This window comes from Neofelis nebulosa, chromosome 13 (genome assembly GCF_028018385.1).
Source record: "Neofelis nebulosa isolate mNeoNeb1 chromosome 13, mNeoNeb1.pri, whole genome shotgun sequence".
Classification (NCBI taxonomy): Eukaryota; Metazoa; Chordata; class Mammalia; order Carnivora; family Felidae; genus Neofelis; species Neofelis nebulosa.
The window spans coordinates 44,122,107-44,132,753 of record NC_080794.1 but is presented as its reverse complement, the minus strand read 5'-3'; the positions used below and the strand labels follow the sequence as shown (position 1 = coordinate 44,132,753).

The 10,647-nt window shown below is 43.6% G+C and overlaps 1 pseudogene; it reads right to left on the bottom strand.

Moving 5' to 3' along the window:
• Positions 1-6,243: 6,243 nt before the first annotated feature.
• On the bottom strand, positions 6,244-6,545 carry LOC131492426 (small nuclear ribonucleoprotein E-like; annotated as a pseudogene).
• Positions 6,546-10,647: the final 4,102 nt, after the last annotated feature.

The window sequence follows — 10,647 nt, the reverse complement described above, 5'->3', positions numbered from 1 at the left end:
TGAGTCTGAGCAAGGGCCAGCTAGCTTGGGAGATAGCCTGAAGCAGGTCATCCTGCTTCCACACTAGGTGGAACAGGTAGGTAAATGGACCTTGGCCTTCAGGGCCTGTGAGCCAGAGACCAGTCATCTTCATTCAAGCAGGATCAAGGTGGAGATTAAGAGGCCACTGGGGGGGTGCCTGGGTGGCTTGGTCGGTTGAGCGTCCGACTTCGGCTCAGGTCATGATCTCACGGCCAGTGAGTTCGAGCCTCACGTCGGGCTCTGTGCTGACCGCTCAGAGCCTGCAGCTTGTTTCAGATTCTGTGTCTCCCTCTCTCTCTGCCCCTCCCCTGTTCATGCTCTGTCTCTCTCTGTCTCAAAAATAAATACACGTTGAAAAAAAATTAAAAAAATAAAAGAGGCCACTGGGACTAGACAGGGCTGGGCAACTGAAAGGGTATGCCCAGAAATGGGGCGAAGAGGAACCATTCATGTGATATTGGGGAAGGGTGAGGGGACTGCCTTGCAGAATGTAGCAAGGAGAACTCAGTTCATCATTCAAATGTTCCAAAATAATTCTCGTCCTGGGGTCCATGGATGGATCAGCAAACCTTTTAATATAGTCTGGGATCTGAAGAGGCCCAGTGAACACAGCCTGGGGCCTCCAGGAATTGTTCTTTGAGAGGGTGGGGGGCACTGGTGGGCGCAACACCAAGGCTCTCAGATGCATTCAGGAAAATGGACTTAATTAGATAGGGGGGCAGAGGAGGATACAGCTGCCATGTGACTAGCCCGGCAATGTTGGACAAAGCATTTCATCTCCTGCACTTGGGTTTCCTCATGAGGCAGTTTAAATTTGATGGTTTATATGTTTCCAGCTTTAAAATTCCTTTAAAATCCCAGAAGCACTAATCACTAGTGCAAGGATTTACTGGGATAAGTAGTGAGTTCCCGGTCACTGGCAGTATTCAAGAAGAAGGAGAATAGCCACTTGTCTAACATGGCCCGAGAGAGAATTCCTACATTAGGTAGGAAGCTAAGATTTGACTTTGAATAATAAAAACAATAATAATGATAATAATAATATTAACTATCATTGATTAAGTAGGTAACACGTGCCCAGTACTGTTCTAAGCATTTACACACATCTCATCTAAGGTATGATTAACATTCCCGTTTTGCAGAGGACATTCAGAACTGAGGTTGACAACATGTTGCTCTGACTCCCCCACTTCCTAACCACCACCCTTCATTCCACCTTCAGCCTCTGTCACCACCGGGATAGGCATGCCTTGCCCGGCCTGGGTTCCGAGTGCAAGGCGATACGACTGCTCCCACTTGAGCTAGCGGAATGCAGACATCCTTGCCAACAAGGATGCTTTCCCAAGGCATGTTGCCAAGAGCAGGAAGGTGTGGTCATCCGTGCTGAGAACCCCAGTGCTCTGGGCCCCTTTCACCCTCCACCTCCCTTTACAGAGGGAAGACTACTGCCCAGAAGGGTGAGCTAACTACCCACACTCACACAGCACATTAAGTGTCAGAGTTGGAAAACAAACCCCCTTGCGTCCCGACTTCCAGGTCGGCGCTTGACGTTGTGTTGTTTTGTTTTTAGCTCAGCCCTGTTATTGTGGTAGCTCACGTCTGTCCGTCCCTGACAGTCCCCCGGTTTTGATTTCTGACTAGACGCATTTTCTCATAAAGGCACATGGATCAACCACAACTAATTGGAGATTCACAAGGCTGGTAAGTATTTAAATTCCTGTCTGTTCTAAAACTCTGAATCTAATCTCACCCCTATACAACCAAATTTACCTCGTACTGATCCTGAATCAGCATTCCTGCTTTTAAGCACACGTCTTCACTAAATTGACCCCGAATTACATATTCCTGCCTACTGTATTTTGCCCAAGTCCTCAGCCCGCTAGAATTTCCCCCCCACCAACGGCCTCGGCTTATCTGCCAGGGCTGTGAGTTCCTGCTCACGTGCACCCCCGAGGGAACTGCAGTCACTGGAACACTTAGTTTACAAACTAAATTTATGCCTCAGTCAGAGACATGTGACCCCACTCTGCTTTAGAATCCCCCGCTCATCTACCCTTTCAGTCCTACGGAACTGAGGGAAAAGCAGAATTGTTCCAGGGCAAAGATATTTGCCTGTACCTTCTTTTTCCTTCCCTCCCTCCCTTCCTCCTTCCCTTCTTCCCTCCTTGCCTTCCTTCCTTCCTTCCTTCCTTCCTTCCTCCCTCCCTCCCTTCCCTCCTCCCTCCCTCCCTTCCCTCCTCCCTCCCTCCCTTCCCTCCTTCCTCCCTCCCTCCCTCCTTTCCTTCCTTCCTTCCTTCCTTCCTTCCTTCCTTCCTTCCTGTCTCTTATTAGTTCAGTGGTTTCCAAATTTTAGGTGCAAAATTCTTAATTTCAGTATGATTGAAAGGGTGTCCGAGGACTGTATAACTTTAGGTCACATGCTGGCGTGAGGACCAGCCCCTTAGCAAGCGGTCCTTCTGATGGGGTTCTTGTGCAAACGGCTAAGAAAGAATTCTTGAGACATCTTTGGTGCAAAAAGGTGATTTTAGTAAAGCACAGGGACAGGACCCGTGGGCAGAAAGAGCTGCACTGGGGTTGTGGGGAGTGACTGATGATATACTCTTAAGTTAGTGGGGTTAGGGACAGTCCTAAGGAATTTGAAAGCAAGGTTTTCAGGCCCTTGAGGGGTAGCTACTGTCTAGATAGATAAGATTACTTTTAGTCTTTAATGAAACAAAAACCTTAAGGAAGTAAGGCAGCCCTGAGTTCCTTGAGCAAGGTCACGCTCAGCAGGTTTTAGGTGTCTATCAGTGGGCAGCAGGCTTTAAGGAGATTTAATTTAAGCTACATTTCTCTCACCTTTGTTTCCTCACCACTTCCACAGTCTGGAGCACTGTTTACAGTCAGGAGCAGGCTTTGGAGTCCAGTGTGACCTTGGGCAGGCTTCTTTTTTTTTTTTTTTTTTTTTTTTAATTTTTTTTTTTTTTCAACGTTTTTGTTTTTGTTTTTGTTTTGTTTTTTTTTTTATTTATTTTTGGGACAGAGAGAGAGACAGAGCATGAACGGGGGAGGGGCAGAGAGAGAGGGAGACACAGAGTCGGAAACAGGCTCCAGGCTCCGAGCCATCAGCCCAGAGCCTGACGCGGGGCTCGAACTCACGGACCGCGAGATCGTGACCTGGCTGAAGTCGGACACTTAACCGACTGCGCCACCCAGGCGCCCCCGTGGGCAGGCTTCTTATCCATTCTCAATCCACTTCTAAAATGGGGGTGATGACAGGACTCCCTCACAGGACATGTTTGCTGAAGGGGGAATTAGTGGGTCTGGGCCTCTGCACTCTGGTCTCTGTCACCTGCTACAGGTCCTACTTCACCTTCAGATGTAGAGACTGTCGTCAGCATCAGCCCCAGCTGGCGTCATGGCCGCCTTCACCGGCCCATCACACTCAGGAACTGTGCCCAACGCCACAGAACTAGGGCCCAAAGCCCTGTTTTCCATTGCTGACTGGACAAGGGAACTCTCAGAGTTTAGGGAGGCAGGGCCCAGCCCCTCCTGTGCCCTCCCATAAGGCTCAGTGCATTTCCTACAGTCTCCCGGGCTGGGCCTCCTCTGCTCCCCTCTTCTCCTTCCCACCCTGCTTCCTCAACTGCTCCCTGCCCCCATGCATTGCTGCTAACCCACTGGCTGGCCTTTGAGCAAGGCCCTTTCTCGGGGCCTCAGTTTCCTTTTCTGGAGAAAGAGGAGCTTGACTGCAGCAGGGGTTGTTTCTACTGCTATTACAAATGTATCGCATGCTTGTAGTGAAACATGGGATCGATCAACAACGTGCCGTCGGCCACGTAGAGCTCCCAGGCATGCGAGGACCTCACTTTCTTTTTTTTTATTTAAAAAAAAAAAAATTTTTTTTTTAACATTTTTATTTATTTTTGAGACAGAGAGAGACAGAACATGAACGGGGGGAGGGTCAGAGAGAGAGGGAGACACAGAATCGGAAGCAGGCTCCAGGCTCTGAGCTGTCAGCACAGAGCCTGATGCGGGGCTCGAACCCACGGACCGTGAGATCGTGACCCAAGCGAAGTCGGATGCTCAACCGACTGAGCCACCCAGGCGCCCCGAGGACCTCACTTTCATCCCAGTTTCTGTGTTGAAGAGATTCCACTCTCACCAGTTGAATGTCAGGTTAGTTTTCCTAGGTATCAGCAATGGGTGTATGGATGGGCATGCGTGAAAGAGTATGATACATATGCACACGCGCTCATTCACACACTTTGGTCAGGAACGGGATTGTATCATGAATGCTCTTCTGAAACTTGCTTTCTCTTTGCAACACTAAGTCTTGGAGGTAATTCCATTCTGGCATACGTAGACAGAGTTCCTTCATTTTAGCATTTCCTCAGTATACTGTCTACCATTTTTGTGCATTCGATTCATTACCTATGGACCAGATTCTTGAAAGCGGAATTGCAGAACCAAGGGCATGTACATGTAACGTTGTTGTAGATGTGGGCAGATGGCCCTCCACAAAGGCTGTACAAATTTATGTTCCCACCAGCAGAATATGAGGCTAACATCAGAGGAAGTGGGAGCCATCAGGAGAACCAAATCTGAGGTGATGGGTCAGTACTAGGCCCATCTGAGCTTGAAAGAATGAGGCTTCAGCCCAGAGGATCGGGAGAAAGGTTACTTCCATCGGACTGAGGATGGGCAGGATAGTAACATCCTCAGGGCAGCTCCCAGTGACTTAGGATTGATTGCTTCAGAACCCAAGGCTGGAAGATGCTTCATGCCGTTGAGGAGGGAGAACAAAAACCTTTATCTCAATTCTGTGGCAGCGGGATCACAGCCTTTGGTTCTCCATCTCTTTTGGATCATGGACCCCTTTCGGGATTTGACAAAAGCATGGGACCTGTGCCCTGAGTACGCACACATACTCAGACAAATGTGCACATGCAACTTTGCATATAGTTTCCAGGAGCTAATCCCAAATCTCAATGTATATGAGACATCACACAGAAAGCCCAAATTGGCCTTCTGGAAGGTAAGATACGATGCAGAGTCCCAAGCTATTCTAATCCTCTCAAACAAGGCCATCAAAACCTCCTAGTGCCAGCTGTCCCGCCGCTGATCACAGGTCCATCAGTGAGCCCACCTGAGATCAGTGGCGACCAGCAGAAGGGCCACTTAGCAGAGCCCAGTCCAAATTGGTAACCTGCAGAATCATGAGCTAAAGAATGACTGATGTTTAAACCATCAAGTTCGGGGATGGGTTGTTATACAGCAAAAGCTAACGGATACAATCTCCATGAAGAACACTTGGGAATGCTATTGGGAGCCTCAAAAGAGGAGTAGAACAAGCGGGAAGACGTTCTATGTTCTTGAGCGGGAAGAATCAAGATCATGGAGATGTCGATTTGCCCTAAATTATTCTATAAATTAAATAAGCTGCAAAGGAAACACAAACGGGATCTTTTTATAATCAGAAGAGCTGATCCTGAAGATCCCATAAAAAAAAAGAAAGGGTCAAGAAGAGTCGGGGGGAAAATCTGGAAAAGAAGACAGAGAGGACCTATTCCTATCAGATAGCACAACACATTACAAAGCTTCAGTAATGAAAAACGGGCTCATGAACACAGCAACATATTAGATAAGCGGAATAGGAAGCCCAGAAACAGATCTAAGTATATAGGAGTTTGGTATATGCTGAAGGCAACTTTTTAAATCAGTAAAGGAAACAAACAAGTATTGTGCAACTAATGTCCCTGGGGAAAGTAGATAGCCATCTGAAAACATATGAAATTAGGTAGGCACATTTACTTCGAGATTCAAATGTAAAAAAAAAAAAAAAAAAGAAGTCATATTAGAAACAAGAATCTATTTTTTTAAGAAAAACAATTCCACAACATTTGCTGTCATCTGATAACAATGTAAAGGTAGTCAAAACAATTATGAACAAGTGTTTCAGAACGACTTGTTCTGAAGCACGCCTAAAAAAACAAAGTATATTGGGGCGCCTGGGTGGCTCAGTCAGTTGAGCGTCCGACTTCAGCTCAGGTCGCGATCTCATGGTCCATGGGTTTGAGCCCCGTGTCGGGCTCTGGGCTGACGACTCAGAGCCTGGGGCCTGCTTCCGATTCTGTGTCTCCCTCTCTCTCTGCCCCTCCCCCATTCATGCTCTGTCTCTCTCTGTCTCAAAAATAAATAAATGATAAAAAAAAAATTAAAAAAAAAAAACAAAGTATATTTGCCTTCTCAAGAATTTCTCACTTCACCGATCATTTCTAGTTGGAGATACTTTGGAACAGGGTAATAGTATCTCTTTTTAGCATGATCCGACCCAGTTGGTTTCTCGACTTTGTTTTAGAATGAGTCTGTCTGCATTATCTAACACAAAGTTCATACACTCATCGAAACCAACGATACGGCCCTCTCTCCGAATTTACTTGCTCATAAGGCCACACCGGAATCCAAGATACATTTTGCAAGTATCTGAAGATGAGGTTGATGGGCTCTACCATTACCTTGTACATTTTGTGACCCGGGGCCATGGTGTACCATGGTGAAAGCTGACAAAGACCACACACAATACTGTGTAGTTTTTTTTAAAGCCTTATGGTGGGAAAGGGTTGTCTAACTATGATATAAAACACAAAAGTCATAAAAGGACACTAAAAAGAAATACTGGTAAACTGTATTATATAAAAATTTTATTTTATTTTTTATTTATTTAAAAAAAAATTTTTTTTAACGTTTATTTATTTTTGAGACAGAGAGAGACAGAGCATGAACGGGGAGGGTCAGAGAGAGGGAGACACAGAATCTGAAACAGGCTCCAGGCTCTGAGCTGTCCGCACAGAGCTGGACGCGGGGCTCGAACTCACGGACCGCGAGATCATGACCTGAGCCGAAGTCGGCCGCTTAACCGACTGAGCCACCCAGGCGCCCCTGTATTATATAAAAATTTTAAATTCAATGTTGAAATTACTATAAGCAGACTAAAAAGACAATGATGAAACTGGGATAAATGTATGGAATTCATAACATAGACAAAGGGGAACGTCCTTAATATGTAAAGAACTCCCGCAATTCAATAAGGAAAAGCTTTACAACACAACAGAAAAAGGAGTAAGTGATATTAATATCTAGGTCACAGAAAAGGAAATACAAGTAGTTCCGGATATTTTAAAAGATACTAAATCTCACTCATAATAAAATACATTAAAGTTCTACTCAGAAAACAATTTCCCACCTGTCATGTTGAGGAAACCACCTAAGAGTTTTATAACACAATCTGGAACTCGTGTGAGGGGAAAGGCATTTTTACATACTGCTGTTGAGAGTGAACATTGGAGTCACCTCTATAACTCAATTTGGCATTATCAATCAAGATTGCAAATGCGTATAGCCTCTGACCCAGAAATACAGATATATTCTGATGCACGCAAGTAATATACAGACAAGGTTTTTCACTGCAGCATTATCTGTGATGGCATATCATAAAATATTATGCAGCTGTCAAATGAAGAGAAGGAGGAAGTACTTTTATGTGCTGATATGGAAAGATCTCTAAAAAATGAGTGGAGAAAAATAAAGCGTAACACAAACCGTGAGATCATGACCTGAGCCAAGGTCCGACGCTTAACTGACTGAGCCACCCCAGGTGCCCCTAAAATTTCTAATATTTTAAACACATTTCACAGTGTCTCAGACTCAGGTGTTATAAAGCAAGGCAAATAAATTTCATTTCATGTTAAGTTTGTGGCTAATGTTTGTAACGAAACAATGTATGCATGTTTCTCGGCTGTTATATGAATGAAATAACTCTCGAAATGTGTACCGGAGCATACATTTTTGTTCTGCCTGTGTTTTTTTCCTCAACTTTCGCATTTACTCCTCAAATAAGCCAGCACTCCTTTTACTAATGGTTACATTTGCAAATGCAAATCCGTGTTTAACAAACATTACATTGTTATACTGAAGAATTTTATTTTTCAAGTTATGTTTTATAGTTGACCAGCTTGAAAATAATTTCTGGGATCTTTAGGTAACTTGAAGCCTTGGACTGATTGATTTGATTAGTGGATATTCACTGGGCACATAGATTATTTCTAAGCAAAATGGGATACGGAGGCATGCAAACTAAGCATAATTTAAGTTTATATTCTTTTGCTTCTTCTTTCATATGCTACAAGTAGCCTCTATCTTTGGGTCTCTTAATGCACCTGTTCCTTTTCGCCACTTGGAGAAGCTGTACTATTGGGATACCCATGACCACAGAAAACTGTGTTTGAGTACTCATGAATTCTGCTCATCTGCTGAAATGCCAATGGGTGACAGTGGGTAGTGACGAGTATCTCTCTGTGAAATGGAAGTCACTTTGCTTAAAAGTTATCATCGATGAGCATGATTGACACTATGCTTAACAGTAATAGTTTCAAAGAAAGACAACTGTGTGTGCTTCTGTTTTCCCAGAAAAAGGGTAGTGTTTCCCTAAGGCACCAGTATTCACATTGGTTTTTTGGGGTTTTGTTTTTGTTTGTTTGTTTGGTGAAACTCCCTATACATTCTTCAAGCATTTTGGGGACACTGAACAGCTTTTCTTGTGTTAGAAATAGTGTTATTTACTGCCTTGGACATTGAAATCGAAAAAGATTTTAACGCTTATTTAGTAATTCAGTTGAAAAAAGCAATAATGAATGCATTGCAAGTTAATAGCGTCTTAGCAACGTTAGGAGATTGGTTCTTACCTCATGGGTCCTCTGAGATCATTCCTAAAGAGTCAGTTTGTTGCAGACTATGAAAGAGCGTAATGAAAGACTTAACAGTGAAATTCATTTGCCTTGCTTTATAACACCTGAATCTGAGACACTGTGAAATGTGTTTAAAATATTAGAAATTTTAGGGGCACCTGGGGTGGCTCAGTCGGTTAAGCAGCCGACCTTGGCTCAGGTCATGATCTCACGGTTTGTGGTTTCAAGCTCCACATCTGGCTCTGCGCTGACAGCAGGGAGCCTGCTTGGGATTTTCTCCCTTCTTCTCTCTCTGCCCCTCCCCGACTCAGGCTTCGCTTTCTCTCAAAATAAATAAAAATAAACTTAAAAAAAAGATATTAGAAAATTTTTCTTAATTTTGGTGGCCCCGTTTCCTTGCTTTCCTGTTCTATTGTTACCCATTATATGAAGGGTTATTCTTTTTCCCATGTGATCTGCCTAGAGAGTAAAGACTCTCAGTTTTACCAGAATAATGATCTGATTTTTATGTTGATGTTATTACGCCTTTAATTATTTAAGAAAACAAGGTTTCTTACTTAGGAGGGTGCTAAGTGTGCTTTACAGTCATGTCACTTTCTGCATTTATTCTTAAATGTTTTATTGTCACTTTCAAGTAGATACACGAGTATTTCCCACGTACCCGTGATCCTACCTTAAGTGTTCAAATCTCCTGACAACTTTGGATTTTTGCCTTCCTCAGATCAATCCTAAACATAAAACAAAATAAAATTATAATGATATCTGAGATTTCCCAGACAGCCCAAGGAAAATCACAAGAGATTTGTTACTTCGCCTTATAAAAAGGGAGGTGCCAGAAATAATTAGATCTATTTGATACATTACTATTGATGAAGTTGCATGGGAAGGGATGGAATTATTTTTGATCGAAAGAGGAGGAAACTATAGGAAATTTTCTTTCAGTGGAAAACTATGCATTGGCTGTAGTATTCCCTTCTGCATTCTGGTTTTGATTTCATGGGGGTTGTTTTGCAATTCTGTAAAATGTAGGTAACTGACAGCAACAGAAAAATAATTCTTGTTTTTAGACATGCACATGACCAAAACAGGTTTCCACCCTGGAAGAAGCTGGTTTGGCCTTCATTCATGCATTTGTTGTAATATTCCTTTACTTCTACACCTTTGTGCTTTTGGACTTCTCCTTTGGACCAATTATAATTTGCTTTGTTCCCTTATTAAATCAGTGAAATAAAATCCTTAACACATGTTTGCATTATATCTGTTTGAGAGTCACTATTTTACCTTTTTTTTTTTTTTTTTAAATGTATCTCTTTATTATTTTTTTAAATGTTTATTTATTTTTGAGAGAAAGAGAGAGCATGAGTAGGAGAAGGCCAAAGAGAGAGGGAAACACAGAATCTGAAGCAGGCTCCAGGCTCTGAGCTGTCAGCACAGAGCCTGATGCGGGGCTCGAACTCTCGAACCGTGAGATCATGACCTGAGCCCAAGTCGGACACTTAACCGACTGAGCCACCCAGGCGCCCCAAAAATGTATCTTTTAATAATGCATTGAACAGAAGCCCTACTCATCACAATTCATTACAAAAATGAAAGCTTTAGGCATTTGAGTTTGATTCTTTCCCTAATGCTAGTTGAGAAAACCTGGATGGTGGAAACTGAAAGATCAGTAGTTGACATTGACGTTCACCATGTAATCTGGCCCCTCCCCAGCATGGGGTTGCCTTGGGCAAGTCACTTCCTTTCCCTACACCTCCCCACCCTTCTAGTTGGGTGGGTCTAAAATAATCCCTTCCCACCCTATAGCACCAGCCAGGACTGGATCAAGCATCTTAGCCCTGGAAGGTTAGCATCAAACACGTACAGTTTAGGGGTGCCCAGGTGGCCCAGTTAGTTAAGCATC